General features: G+C 37.4%; 1 protein-coding gene across 2 annotated transcripts in view; it reads right to left on the reverse strand.

Annotated features, from left to right (window-relative positions):
- Epha6 (Eph receptor A6) overlaps positions 1–14,613 on the reverse strand; it is a 969,479-nt gene that overhangs the window by 365,056 nt on the left and 589,810 nt on the right. The gene's annotated exons all lie outside the window — the stretch shown is intronic.

Consider the following 14,613-nt stretch of genomic DNA (forward strand, 5'->3'; position numbering starts at 1 on the left):
AAAGTCTGTCCTCTGAAATGCCCCGTAAGCCGAACTGTTCAGTTCCTGACACGTGCCTTGCGAGGGCAGGTTCACACCGTACTCATATGGTGTGCAGTAGTCAGGATGCTGGCCCACTGAAACTATGACATAGAATTACCTTCAGGTATGCATAGAAGTTTAAATGAGTTTGGGGCTTAGACTAGGTACCACCTTAGACTAGGTCCCCCCCCCCCCCCCAGACTTCCCCAATCTCTGGGCCCAATGTCTCTTGAAGGTTAAGATGTGTCTTCTCTGAGTCCAGACCAGGCAGTCCTCTGCTGCATATGTGTTGGGGGCCTCAGAAGACTCGCCATTAAACATTATGGCTTATTTATGCGAATACCCCAAAATTAAAATACCCAGGGATATCAGAAAAAAAAAGTGTGAATCTATATTTTTACAAAGAACTTTTCTCAATGCAAAGATCAACCTAGGTCAACAGGTTCTGAAGTGAATTTCTTTTAAGTCTAAATGCAAAAATCCTGTCAAGGGGAGGAGGAAGCCTTTCAAGGTCTCTAGTCGAATGACTCATTCGATGCTTAATCCTGTCTGTATTGTCAGGATCTCATTTATGGTTTGCCTGGAAACTGCTGTTTTTAAAGAGACTTTGTAGACTAAGAAAAGATTATAAAAATTCACACTTCTACACATGTGTCAAGTTCCCTGCTTAAGGGTGCTGACTTAAGGTTTAAAATTATGACAATGAATTCCCTTATTCTACTTTGGAAAAAGAAGTTCTTTTCTTTTTTTCTTTACTCTTTAATTTTTTTACAGCTCAGACTTTATTCCCCATTCCACATGCCACACCTCCTCCCCTCTGTCTCCAAGAGGATGTGCCCAACCCCCATCCCTCCACCAGACTACTCCACTCCCTGGGGCTCCAAGTCTCTCAAGGGTTAGGTTCATTTTCTCTGACTGAGTCTAGACCTGGCAGTCCTCTGCTGTTTATGTGTTGTCAGGGGCCTCAGAAGACTTGCCATTAAACATTAATGGCTTTATTTTTCATAACCTTACATACTATATGGTGTCTATATATGATACACACACACACACACATACACACACACATATACACACATATGTTTCTGTATATATATGTATATTGCATATATGTTACATATGTATATATATTTCAGTGGTAGAATCAAATCTTTCTACTTTTAATTGCAAAATGACTAAAGTATAGCAGTATTATAAGAAATAAATACAAAATTGGCAACCTATGTATGTGTGTTTGTGTGTGCATTTGTGATTTTAAGAGTAGAAAGTAAATAGAAATCTATGCATCTAGCATATGAGTCAAGGAAACAAAACCAGGTCTATAAAATATTGATGACTATAATCATCCGCTATGAATTAAAAGCCGAAATCAGCTTATGTCAAGACATTGGTAATAAAAAATACATAGCATAGAGAAATAGAAATATACTTGTCAACCTTATTGTTTGAAGTAGAAATTTGCAGTTCATTAACGTTTTTCAATCTCCTATACAGGAAAAAATATTCTGCCTTTGGTATAATTTCCTGCAATAGAGAGGTTATGTTGTGCCTTCAGTGCTGTCTTACTGTATGAAATGATGAGTATAGAAAGAATTTGAGAGCAGTTTCAAATAATTCAGCCTCATTCTCTGAGACAAGAGGTATGGAATGAAAAGTTTACTCTTAAATGCTGCCGAACAATTATACACTGCCTTTGATGCTTCACCAAAACATAGCCAAACAGTAATTTCCTATTTAGTAATTTACAGAGTCAAGGAGGCCTACTGCAGGCAGCTTTGAGATTTTCTGTGTCTGAAATGCACACAATGATTGTAGCTACATACCTAATATAAGAACTCTTAGGCAGGGAGTGTGGTGAACTCCTTACCAGCTGCACAGTAGTTGTCTGTTCTCAAATCTTGTCACTTACTAGCTTATCACAGAGGAGGACTCATGGAAGGGGACATTTTCTCATGGTGGCTTTAAACTCCTGGGAAATGAACTTAGCTTTCATCTACCACAAGCATAGTACATTATTATTATTTTAGAACATGGGCTAATTGTTCTTTTGCTGACATATATGTTCCAAACATCTGCAGCTGTCACGAGGTAGAGACCATACATTACATGAGCTAGATCCCTTGCTGGTCTCAGGAAGAGGAATTGGACTTATCTTTGAACGCATCATTTGGAGTGCATCATTGTGAATTAAAATTGCTAGGTTTATCACATGAATGCTAACTTTGCTGAGGATTTTATTTTTTCTTTAGGCAATATAACTCTATTTTTCTATTAATTAATTTACTTACTCACTTCATATCTTGGTCAGAGCCTCCCCCTCCAGTCCCCAGAAACACAGCCTCAACCCTCCCTTTCTGCCTTGAGAAGAGGGGAGGCCTCTCCTCGGTACCAGCCCACCCTGGTACCTCAAGTTACTGTAGGACTAGGCATATTCTCTCCCACTGAGGCCAGATCTTTATTTCACTGTTTCTAAAATTAAAAATTTTCATCTTTTCTCTGTAGTAAAATTTACTGATCACTCTTTTTCAAGTTATGGTCATTTGTTACTCTTTTCTCGTTTTTATTGTGAACAGTTTTGTTTTTTTTTTATTGTTTTGTTTTGTTTTTGGTTTTCTTTTTTTTTTTTTTTTGGTTTTTGTTTTTGTTTTTTTTTTTAATCTCATAAGATATATCCCTGACCACAGCTTCTGCTCCTTCTATTCCACTCAGTTTCTCCCCAAAATCTCTCCCACTGGGATCTACAGCCTTTCTGGCTCTCATTAGAAAACATCATGCTCCTAAGAGATAGTAATAAAACATAATATAATAAATATAATAAATAAATAAATAAAACAAACTAAATGGAGACTAAAAATAAAACCTAACACATTGGAATTGGATAATACAAAAAGGAGAAGAGTCAGGGAGAAGGCCCAAGAAATGAATACAGATGCAGAGACCCACTTCTTCCACACTCGGAAATCCCATAAAAACCCTCAGCTGGAAGCCACAACCCATATGCAAATGACCTGTAGGGTAAAAAGACAAGTATCACAAAATTTCCTGTGAGTTCATTTTCTGTTTGCCATCTATGGTTGGGCGTGCAGCCTACCCCATGAATAGATTACTTCCTTGGAGGAAGCCAAGCTTTCATGTGCAAGTGGTTATCAGCTGGAGATTGCTTCTGCTTTAGGGATCCGGGCATGTGTTCCTGGCTCCTTTTAGCTCTGGGACCCCCTCGAGCACACTGCCTCCTCAGTCTCCGTGGATACACATATACATTTATCATGTGACTTAGAGGACCTTCCCTTTGTTTTCTTTCTGTCCTCCATCACTAGTTACCACTCCCCTGTCCCCGTTTCTATGATCCCTGAGGGGAGAGTTTGATTGAGGCATCCCATTTTTAGGGCTTGGTGTTTGAATTCTCATTCTCTGTATCATGTCTGGCCGTGGTTCTCTGTATTTGTTCCCATCTGCCACAGGAGGAAGCTTCTCTGATGATGGCTGAACAAGGCCCTGATTGATGCATGAGTGCAGCAGAATGCCATTGGTCACCAGTTTATTGCTAGCTGTTTTCCTAGGTCTTGGTTACCTACTTTCAGGTGCGTGGTCACCCAAGCAGTGTTGGGTATGGGGTCCAGCTCATGGCGTTAGCCTTAAGTCACGTCAGTGATTGCTTGGCTACTCTCACAAGCTTTGTGAGTCCCTCCCAGGTAATTCTTAATTTTACTTTTTTTTTTTTTTAATTTCCAGAGGTTTGAAGTAACATGCAGAGTTTTTCCTCTCAATTTTGCATCTTGCCTACCTCATTTAATATCTGCTTATAACTCAAGCCATTATCTTCCCTCTATGTACTTTGTTTGTGTTAATTGTGTTGTCTTGCTTATGTTTCAAGCTTAGCTATTACTACATGCTTCAAATATATATGTACTCTCTCTCCAGTTCTTTCCGCAATTTAATAAGTACCACATTAGCTATACTCAATAAGTAATTTTACTCATTTCCCAAGAGAACTTTTAAGATATGCTTTGTTGCAGGTCCAAGATTATTACTTGTAAACTGTTGTAGGTATAGAATTTATCTAATCTATATCTAAGAATTGATCTCAGTTTGTGGCGGTGGCATTTCACATTGAACTCTGGTCGGTGTACCAGATGTTCATTGCCCAGGGCTCTGACAATCTTTTTTATTTTTAAAAATTTTTTTTGAGACAGGGTTTCTCTGTGTATCCCTGGCTGCCCTGGAACTCACTCTGTAGACCAGGCTGGCCTCAAACTCAGAAATTCACCTGCCTCTGCCTCCTAAGTGCTGGGATTAAAGGTGAGTGCCACCATGCCTGGCTCTGGCAGTTTTGCAGTGAGGCATGTTGATTGGGAAGGAAGCCGTTTTGCAACATCTCCTTGGATGAGCACAGAAAGTAGCACCAATTTGGGGTAAACACAATAACAATGAATGTTAATATTGTGTTATGAATAACAGCCCATATAATAAAATAAATACATGGTGTCTCCTATTAGTGAAGAATAAAAATTCAGAATAGTGTGAATATACTGTTATTCATTATACACATTAGGGCCCTTTTACACAGTAATTATAATTCTCTAAAGGTTTCAGCATTTATTTATAATATGTTCCCATAGGAGGAGTTTGGAGTATAATAGCCTCTTCGCAGGTTCTAATAGCAAAGTCTTTACTGGGAATGTAGTCTTACTGTTACCCTGGACCCTCTATCTTCTTAAAACACTGAATGTAGCTTTATCCGTGAAGATGGGAACTTTTTATAATAACTATAAGAAGACTCTTTACAGGCTGATGTAGCATATGATTTCAAACGAAACTGAACGAGAAGACAGGGCTTCCAGTGTTCCTTCACTCTCTCTGCATTACCCTACAGTCAACTTAATATGTACTGGCTCTCTCTACGCTACAGTCAACTTAATATATACTGGCTCTCTCTACCCTACAGTCCAACTTAATATGTACTGGCTCAGTGGAAGGCAGGGTGTAGAGTTCTCCGTTAGACTGCTCCAGTTTTGGATTTGATGTTGACTCTGCTTCTGTAACATTCCTGGGCAAGACTTCCCTTTACTCCTATGTGAACACATTCATCCTGCAATGTACAATGACTTCTCACTCATTCCTCGTGGTCTTCTGCGGTACTCCAATTCAAGAGGCCAGCACTGACAGGATTCTGCCAGCTGGTTTGCTTTGTCTTAATGTCTTAGGATCCAGTCAGATTTCTAAGAGATATCGTCTGTTCAATTTTAAATTTTAATATAAATTTTAATGATAAATTCGCTAGATTTACAAGATGTTAATAATAATTATTTTTCTACAGTTACAGATAATAAAATTAACATACTATAAATGTTTAGTGAACTCTCATTTTAAAACCTCTTAATACTTGTTAATAATACAGCATTATACTTTTAAATAAAAATTTACAAATTACAAATTAGCTAGATTCACTAGTTAATAATAATGGTGTTTCTTCAACAGGCTTACAGAAATGAAGGTGTCAGTGTTCATAGGAACATGATTTACATAGTGTTTGGCAAATGCTAAGATGATTTTATACACATTCTTTAGTCCTCATAATAATTTTCTGAAACAAGAAAAATGATAATATTGAAAGATAATTTAAGATTTTTCTCATCTTTCCTTTGATATTGTAGCTTTCTTTTAGTTAACATAGCTTCTCAAGAGCCATAGAATTTTAACTAAAGATGGTAAGACAGCATCCTGGTTGGCTTTTCAGTCTCTTCTTGGATTTAATTAGAATGTCAAAACTCTGGAAGAACTATAGACTCTGAATGTTCTCCATCTCTAAGATTGTTACAACACTGTACCTAGTGAGTGGAGTGAAAGCACTATCAGAAGGTGTAGCATCTCTATCAAATAGGAATCGTCACAAAAGGGCATATGTCATAAGACACTATTTCTTATTCTTGTGTCAGTTTGCTTTGATTAGACTTAAGCATTAGTCTATGCATCCTTTAAAGTTCTCTGGAGAGAAAGAATTTATTCTACCCGAAGTAATCAATCGAGTATATAGAAAATGTCCTTCTAAATCATAACCTAGTTATTTGGTAGACTAAGCCCAATAGTTTGTGTAGAATATGGGTGGCATTTATAACATTGAACAACAGGAATCACTTCATTCTTGCTAGTCAGGACAGTCTACAGAGAAATTTGTAAAGATTCAACTAGGAAAACTTTAGAATCAATTAATAGAAATAACTTAGATGATCTAAAACACAACAGTAACACATGCAGTAGGAAATAAAAATTATTCCACTTATCAGATACGGAATCTCTAACTATTTAACTATGTGGCAAAAATTAACAAGATTCCTATTCTTAAATATTTAATGTTTTACTGTAGCAGCCAAGAAATCTTTATTTTTGTTTTATCCCACAATACAAACATATTGAGTGAAATATATATATGTGTATATATATATATATATATATATATATATATATATATATACATATATATATATATATCTATATATATATATATGTATAGTAATGATCAAAACAAAAACATAATTTTAGCTTCATATTTATTGGAACAACATTAACTTGTGCTGTTAATGCAATTGTGTCTGATTTAGTCACTTGTTATGACCTCTGTTCTTGTTCTTTTGTGCTTACACTCAGTTATTCTCATAAGACGATTTATCTCCCCCTAACTTGACATATGTTTTTCATTTTAATGTACTATAAATGTTTAGTGAACTCTCATTTTATTCCTACAATAAAGAAAACCTGTTAGTACTTGTTAAGAGTACCCCATGGGAGGAGATAGAGAGACAAAGTGTGGAGCAGAGATTGAAGGAAAGGCCATCCAGTGACTGCTCCACCTGGGTATCCATCCCATATATAGTCACCAAACCCAGACACAATTGTGGATGCCAACAAGTACTTGTTGACAGGAGCCTGATATAGCTGTCTCCTGAGAGGCTCTGCCAGAGCCTGACAAATACAGAGGAGGATGCTTGCAGCCAACATCTGGACTAAACACAAGGTCCCCAATGGAGGAAGTAGAGAAAGGACTGAAAGAGCTGAAGGGGTTGGCTGTCCCATAGAGAAACAATAATATGAACCAACCAGTACCCCCAGATCTCCCAGAGACTAAACCACCAACCAAAGAGTATACATGATGGAACTCATTGCTCCAGTTGCATATGTAGCAGAGGACGGCCTTGTTGGACATCAGTGGGAGGCCCTTGGACCTGTGAAGACTCCATGCCCCAGTGTAGGAGAAAACCAGGACAGGGAAGTATGAGTGGGTGCATTGGTGAGCAGGGAGATGGGGGATGGGATAGGGGGTTTTCGAAGGGGAAACCAGAAAAGGGGATAACATTTGAAATGTAAACAAAGAAAATATCTCATAAAAAAGAATATAGCATTATATTTTTAAATAAAAATTTTGGATTTAATGATACTTCAACTAAAATTTTAATCCATATTTACAAGTGACCTTCTTAACTCTTATTCTGTTCCTGGACTCTTCTTACGACATGTATGTTTTTTTTTTTAATTATTAATATTATATTGTAAAACTTTCCTTCATTGGAATGTTCTAGAACAATATCATGACACTCATATATTCTTTGGTAATGTAACTGAAATTAGAAATCCTGGTGATAGATATTTAAGCAGTTCCACATGTACTACATCTACCCCAGCAGAAGAGGATGCAGATGGCTCATTATCTTAGAGAAAAAAGCAAGCTACACAGCTATTAAAAACAATGATTTCTTGAAATTCTTAGGCAAATGGATGGAACTAGAAAATACCATTCCTAGTGAGGTAACCCAATCACAAAAGAACACACATGGTGTGCACTCACAGATAAGTGGATATTAGCCCAGAAGTTCACAAAACCCAAGATTCAATTCACAGACCACATGAAGCTCAAGAAGGAAGAATAAATATAGATGCTTCAGTCCTTCTTAGAAGGGGGAACAAAATTCTTAGGGAGGAAATATGGATACAAAGTATGGAGCAGAGATCTAAGGAAAGGCCATCCAGAGACTACCCCACCTGGGAATCCATTCCATATTCAGTCACCAAACCCAGACACTATTGCAGATGCCAAGAAGTGGTTGCTGAGAGGAGCCTGATAAAGCTGTCTCTTGAGAGACCCTCCCAGAGCCTGACAAATACAGAGGTGGATGCTCACAGTCCCACTATTGGACTGAGCACAATGGTTGAGCACATTTGTTTTTGTAGCTATCAAACAATAACAGCAGCAGCAACAACAACCTGCTTACTTTTCTCTCATTGTTTAAACTTTGTAAGCTCCTAACATGAAGAGAAAATGGGAGAAAAGTTCAGTTAATTGTAACTAGGCAGTTGGTAGTGTGCTCTTTGATTTTTTTGTTTGTTTGTTTTTCCTTTTTTCTTTTCTTTTCTTTTCTTTTCTTTTCTTTTCTTTTCTTTTCTTTTCTTTTTTTTTTTTTTTTGGCTATGACAAAATTTGTAAATATATACAAGTAAGAAAACTGGAGAAGTAGTTATTTTAAATGCATAAGCACTTGCCGGCTATACATTTAGTGCTCTGTAGCTGTAGTTTACTACAATTAACTCTTGATTGCCACCCACAGTTTTCCAAACTAGGAGAGTACAAATCACTAAGAAACTCATTTATGCCCTTTTTTCATATATTTCTTCCAATATGTACCATGATTCATGTAAAATGAAATCACATACATTCCTAGTGCTCTAAATGTTCAATAGGAACTGACTTATTGATCTAAAATCGGATATTAAAAATTAATTGGTCATATATATATATATATATATATATATATATATATATATATATACACATACATACATACATATATGTGTGTGTGTGTGTGTGTGTGTGTGTGTGTGTGTATAAAATGAATGGTTAAATTTTTCTACAAAGGCTATTTGCTAAGCTATTATACTTTGACTTTACAAAAATACTAATTCTAGGAATGTACCAGTAAAATAAGTTCATACATGAAATTGGGGTGTGTTTACCTATCTTAAGGGCCCAAGCTTTCTGTCATGATAAAAATAAAATATGAAAGTCTATAAGTTATATAGAACCCAGAAGACATCTAATGTAGCATTCTTCTTTTAGGAGCACTTGTCAATTGTGAGTCAAATCAAATTATTGTAACAGCATTTACATTTATACTGCTTCAGGTGGGGTGCCTAGGCTCAGAATGCAGCCAGCTGTCATGGCACTTTATACAAGTATGGATGAAGTAATCTACCTTTAAATCCTCAAATTATTATCAAATTATTCTTATAGCAATCTAAAAATGAGGTGTCATCAACTACTGATAACTCAAGTGAGACATGAAAAATATCATGTTCTTTACTCCTATTTCCTTACAACTGAGAGCAGGAGAGGCAGTCCTCCTTAGGGAGGAGACAACAGTTAGTTTCTCTGTGCCAAATGGGCAGCCTTGAAAACATACATACAAGTAACATTACATAAGTTCAACAGGTTATATTTAGGTATATGCATATATATGCATATATATGTATATACACACAAATACATATATGTATATAAAATAACAATAAATGACAAAAGAAGCTATGACTTCAAAGTGAAGTGGGGGGTTGTATGTAGTAGGGTTTGTGGTGAGGAAGGGAAAGGGGAAATGTTATAATTAAAATACAATATCAGAAAGAAACAATGACAAAACATCAATGGCATACTATAAAGTACCCAATTAGTTTTCTTAGGAATATTGTGAAAAATAGCAAGGACTTTACTTAAAAGTTGGTATTTATTTATTTATTTATTTATTTTTTGTATTTTTAATATTTATTTTTTTTCCATTTTTATTAGGTATTTAGCTCATTTACATTTCCAATGCTATACCAAAAGTCCCCCATAGCCACCCACCCCCACTCTCCTACCCACCCACTCCCCTTTTTTTGGCCCTGGCGTTCCCCTGTACTGGAGCATATAAAGTTTGCGTGTCCAATGGGCCTCTCTTTCCAGTGATGGCCGCCTAGGCCATCTTTTGATACATATGCAGCTAGAGTCAAGAGCTCCGGGGTACTGGTTAGTTCATAATGTTGTTCCACCTATAGGGTTGCAGATCCCTTTAGCTTCTTGGGTACTTTCTCTAGCTCCTTCATTGGGGGCCATGTGATCCATCCAATAGCTGACTGTGAGCATCCACTTCTATGTTTGCTAGGCCCAGGCATACTCTGACAAGAGACAGCTATATCAGAGTCCTTTCAGCATAATCTTGCTAGTGTATGCAATGGTGTCAGCATTTGGAAGCTGATTATGGGATGGATCCCCGGATATGGCAGTCTCTACATGGTCCATCTTTTTATCTCAGCTCCAAACTTTGTCTCTGTACCTCCTTCCAAGGGTGTTTTGTTCCCACTTCTAAGGAGGGGCATAGTGTCCACACTTCAGTCTTCATTTTTCTTGAGTTTCATGTGTTTAGGAAATTGTATCTTATATCTTGGATATCCTAGGTTTTGGGCTAATATCCACTTATCAGTGAGTACATATTGTGTGAGTTCCTTTGTGAATGTGTTACCTCACTCAGGATGATGCCCTCCAGGTCCATCGATTTGCCTAGGAATTAAATAAATTCATTCTTTTTAATAGCTGAGTAGTACTCCATTGTGTAGATGTACCACATTTTCTGTATCCATTCCTCTGTTGAAGGGCATCTGGGTTCCTTCCAGCTTCTGGCTATTATAAATAAGGCTGCTATGAACATAGTGGAGCATGTGTCCTTCTTACCAGTTGCGGCATCTTCTGGATATATGCCCAGGAGAGGTATTGCTGGATCCTTCGGTAGTACTATATCCAGTTTTCTGAGGAACCGACAGACTGATTTCCAGAGTGGTTGTATAAGCCTGCAATCCCACCAACAATGGAGGAGTGTTCCTCTTTCTCCACATCCACGCCAGCATCTGCTGTCACCTGAATTTTTGATCTTAGCCATTCTGACTGGTGTGAGGTGGAATCTCAGGGTTGTTTTGATTTGCATTTCCCTGATGATTAAGGATGTTGAACATTTTTTTCAGGTGCTTCTCTGCCATTCGGTATTCCTCAGGTGAGAATTCTTTGTTCAGTTCTGAGCACCATTTTTTTAATGGGGTTATTTGATTTTCTGAAGTCCACCTTCTTGAGTTCTTTATATATGTTGGGTATTAGTCCCCTATCTGATTTAGGACAGGTAAAGATCCTTTCCCAATCTGTTGGTGGTCTTTTTGTCTTATTGACGGTGTCTTTTGCCTTGCAGAAACTTTGGAGTTTCATTAGGTCCCATTTGTCAATTCTCGATCTTACAGCACAAGCCATTGTTGTTCTGTTCAGGAATTTTTCCCCTGTGCCCATATCTTCAAGGCTTTTCCCCACTTTCTCCTCTATAAGTTTCAGTGTCTCTGGTTTTATGTGAAGTTCCTTGATCCACTTAGATTTGACCTTAGTACAAGGAGATAAGTATGGATCAATTCGCATTCTTCTACAGGATAACAACCAGTTGTGCCAGCACCAATTGTTGAAAATGCTGTCTTTCTTCCACTGGATGGTTTTAGCTCCCTTGTCGAAGATCAAGTGACCATAGGTGTGTGGGTTCATTTCTGGGTCTTCAATTCTATTCCATTGGTCTACTTGTCTGTCTCTATACCAGTACCATGCAGTTTTTTATCACAATTGCTCTGTAGTAAAGCTTTAGGTCAGGCATGGTGATTCCACCAGAGGTTCTTTTATCCTTGAGAAGACTTTTTGCTATCCTAGGTTTTTTGTTATTCCAGATGAATTTGCAAATTGCTCCTTCTAATTCGTTGAAGAATTGTGTTGGAATTTTGATGGGGATTGCATTGAATCTGTAGATTGCTTTTGGCAAGATAGCCATTTTTACAATGTTGATCCTGCCAATCCATGAGCATGGGAGATCTTTCCATCTTCTGAGATCTTCTTTAATTTCTTTCTTCAGAGACTTGAAGTTTTTATCATACAGACCTTTCACTTCTTTAGTTAGAGTCACGCCGAGATATTTTATATTATTTGTGACTATTGAAAAGGGTGTTGTTTCCCTAATTTCTTTCTCAGCCTGTTTATTCTTTGTGTAGAGAAAGGCCATTGACTTGTTTGAGTTAATTTTATATCCAGCTACTTCACCGAAGCTGTTTATCAGGTATAGGAGTTCTCTGGTGGAATTTTTAGGGTCACTTATATATACTATCATATCATCTGCAAAAAATGATATTTTGACTTCCTCCTTTCCAATTTGTATCCCCTTGATCTCCTTTTGTTGTCGAATTGCTCTGGCTAATACTTCAAGTACTATGTTGAAAAGGTAGGGAGAAAGTGGGCAGCCTTGTCTAGTCCCTGATTTTAGTGGGATTGCTTCCAGCTTCTCTCCATTTACTTTGATGTTGGCTACTGGTTTGCTGTAGATTGCTTTTATTCTGTTTAGGTATGGGCCTTGAATTCCTGATCTTTCCAAAACTTTTATAATGAATGGGTGTTGGATCTTGTCAAATGCTTTTTCTGCATCTAACGAGATGATCATGTGGTTTTTGTCTTTGAGTTTGTTTATATAATGGATTACATTGATGGATTTTCGTATATTAAACCATCCCTGCATCCCTGGAATAAAACCTACTTGGTCAGGATGAATGATTGCTTTAATGTGTTTTTGGATTTGGTTAGCGAGAATTTTATTAAGGATTTTTGCAACGATATTCATAAGAGAAATTGGTCTGAAGTTCTCTATCTTTGTTGGATCTTTCTGTGGTTTAGGTATCAGAGTAATAGTGGCTTCATAAAATGAGTTGGGTAGAGTATCTTCTACTTCTATCTTGTGAAATAGTTTGTGCAGAACTGGAATTAGATCTTCTTTGAAGGTCTGATAGAACTCTGCACTAAACCTGTCTGGTCCTGGGCTTTTTTTGGCTGGGAGACTATTAATAACTGCTTCTATTTCTTTAGGGGATATGGGACTGTTTAGAAGGTCAACTTGATCCTGATTCAACTTTGGTACCTGGTATCTTTCCAGAAATTTGTCCATTTCGTCCAGGTTTTCCAGTTTTGTTGAGTATAGCCTTTTGTAGAAGGATCTGATGGTGTTTTGGATTTCTTCAGGATCTGTTGTTATGTCTCCCTTTTCATTTCTAATTTTGTTGATTAGGATTTTGTCCCTTTGCCCTTTAGTGAGTCTAGCTAAGGGTTTATCTATCTTGTTGATTTTCTCAAAGAACCAACTCCTCGTTTGGTTAATTCTTTGAATAGTTCTTCTTGTTTCCACTTGGTTAATTTCACCCCTGAGTTTGATTATTTCCTGCCGTCTACTCCTCTTGGGTGAATTTGCTTCCTTTTTTTCTAGAGCTTTTAGATGTGTTGTCAAGCTGCTAGTATGTGCTCTCTCCCGTTTCTTTTTGGAGGTACTCAGAGCTATGAGTTTCCCTCTTAGAAATGCTTTCATTGTGTCCCAAAGGTTTGGATACGTTGTGGCTTCATTTTCATTAAACTCTAAAAAGTCTTTAATTTCTTTCTTTATTCCTTCCTTGACCAAGGTATCATTGAGAAGAGTGTTGTTCAGTTTCCACGTGAATGTTGGCTTTCCATTATTTATGTTGTTATTGAAGATCAGTCTTAGGCCATGGTGGTCTGATAGGATACATGGGACAATTTCAATATTTTTGTATCTGTTGAGGCCTATTTTGTGACCAATTATATGGTCAATTTTGGAGAAGGTCCCGTGAGGTGCTGAGAAGAAGCTATATCCTTTTGTTTTAGGATAAAATGTTCTGTAGATATCTGTCAGGTCCATTTGTTTCATAACTTCTGTTAGTTTCACTGTGTCCCTGTTTAGTTTCTGTTTCCACAATCTGTCCATTGATGAAAGTGGTGTGTTGAAGTCTCCCACTATTATTGTGTGAGGTGCAATGTGTGCTTTGAGCTTTACTAAAGTGTCTTTAATGAATGTGGCTGCCCTTGCATTTGGAGCGTAGATATTCAGAATTGAGAGTTCCTCTTGGAGGATTTTACCTTTGATGAGTATGAAGTGTCCCTCCTTGTCTTTTTTGATAACTTTGGGTTGGAAGTCGATTTTATCCGATATTAGGATGGCTATTCCAGCCTGTTTCTTCAGAATCTGGGACGGGCGAGAAAAATTGCTTGGAAAATTGTTTTCCAGCCTTTCACTCTGAGGTAGTGTCTGTCTTTTTCCCTGAGATGGGTTTCCTGTAAGCAGCAGAATGTTGGGTCCTGTTTGTGTAGCCAGTCTGTTAGTCTATGTCTTTTTATTGGGGAATTGAGTCCATTGATATTAAGAGATATTAAGGAAAGGTAATTGTTGCTTCCTGTTATTTTTGTTGTTAAAGTTGGCATTCTGTTCTTGTGGCTGTCTTCTTTTAGGTTTGTTGAGGGATTATCTTCTTGTTTTTTCTAGGGCATGGTTCCCGTCCTTGTATTGGTTTTTTTCTGTTATTAACCTTTGAAGGGCTGGATTCGTGGAGAGATAATGGGTGAATTTAGTTTTGTCGTGGAATACTTTGGTTTCTCCATCTATGGTAATTGAGAGTTTGGGTGGGTATAGTAGCCTGGGCTGGCATTTGTGTTCTCTTAGTGTC

This window comes from Mus musculus, chromosome 16, assembly GCF_000001635.26.
Source record: "Mus musculus strain C57BL/6J chromosome 16, GRCm38.p6 C57BL/6J".
Lineage (NCBI taxonomy): Eukaryota > Metazoa > Chordata > Mammalia > Rodentia > Muridae > Mus > Mus musculus.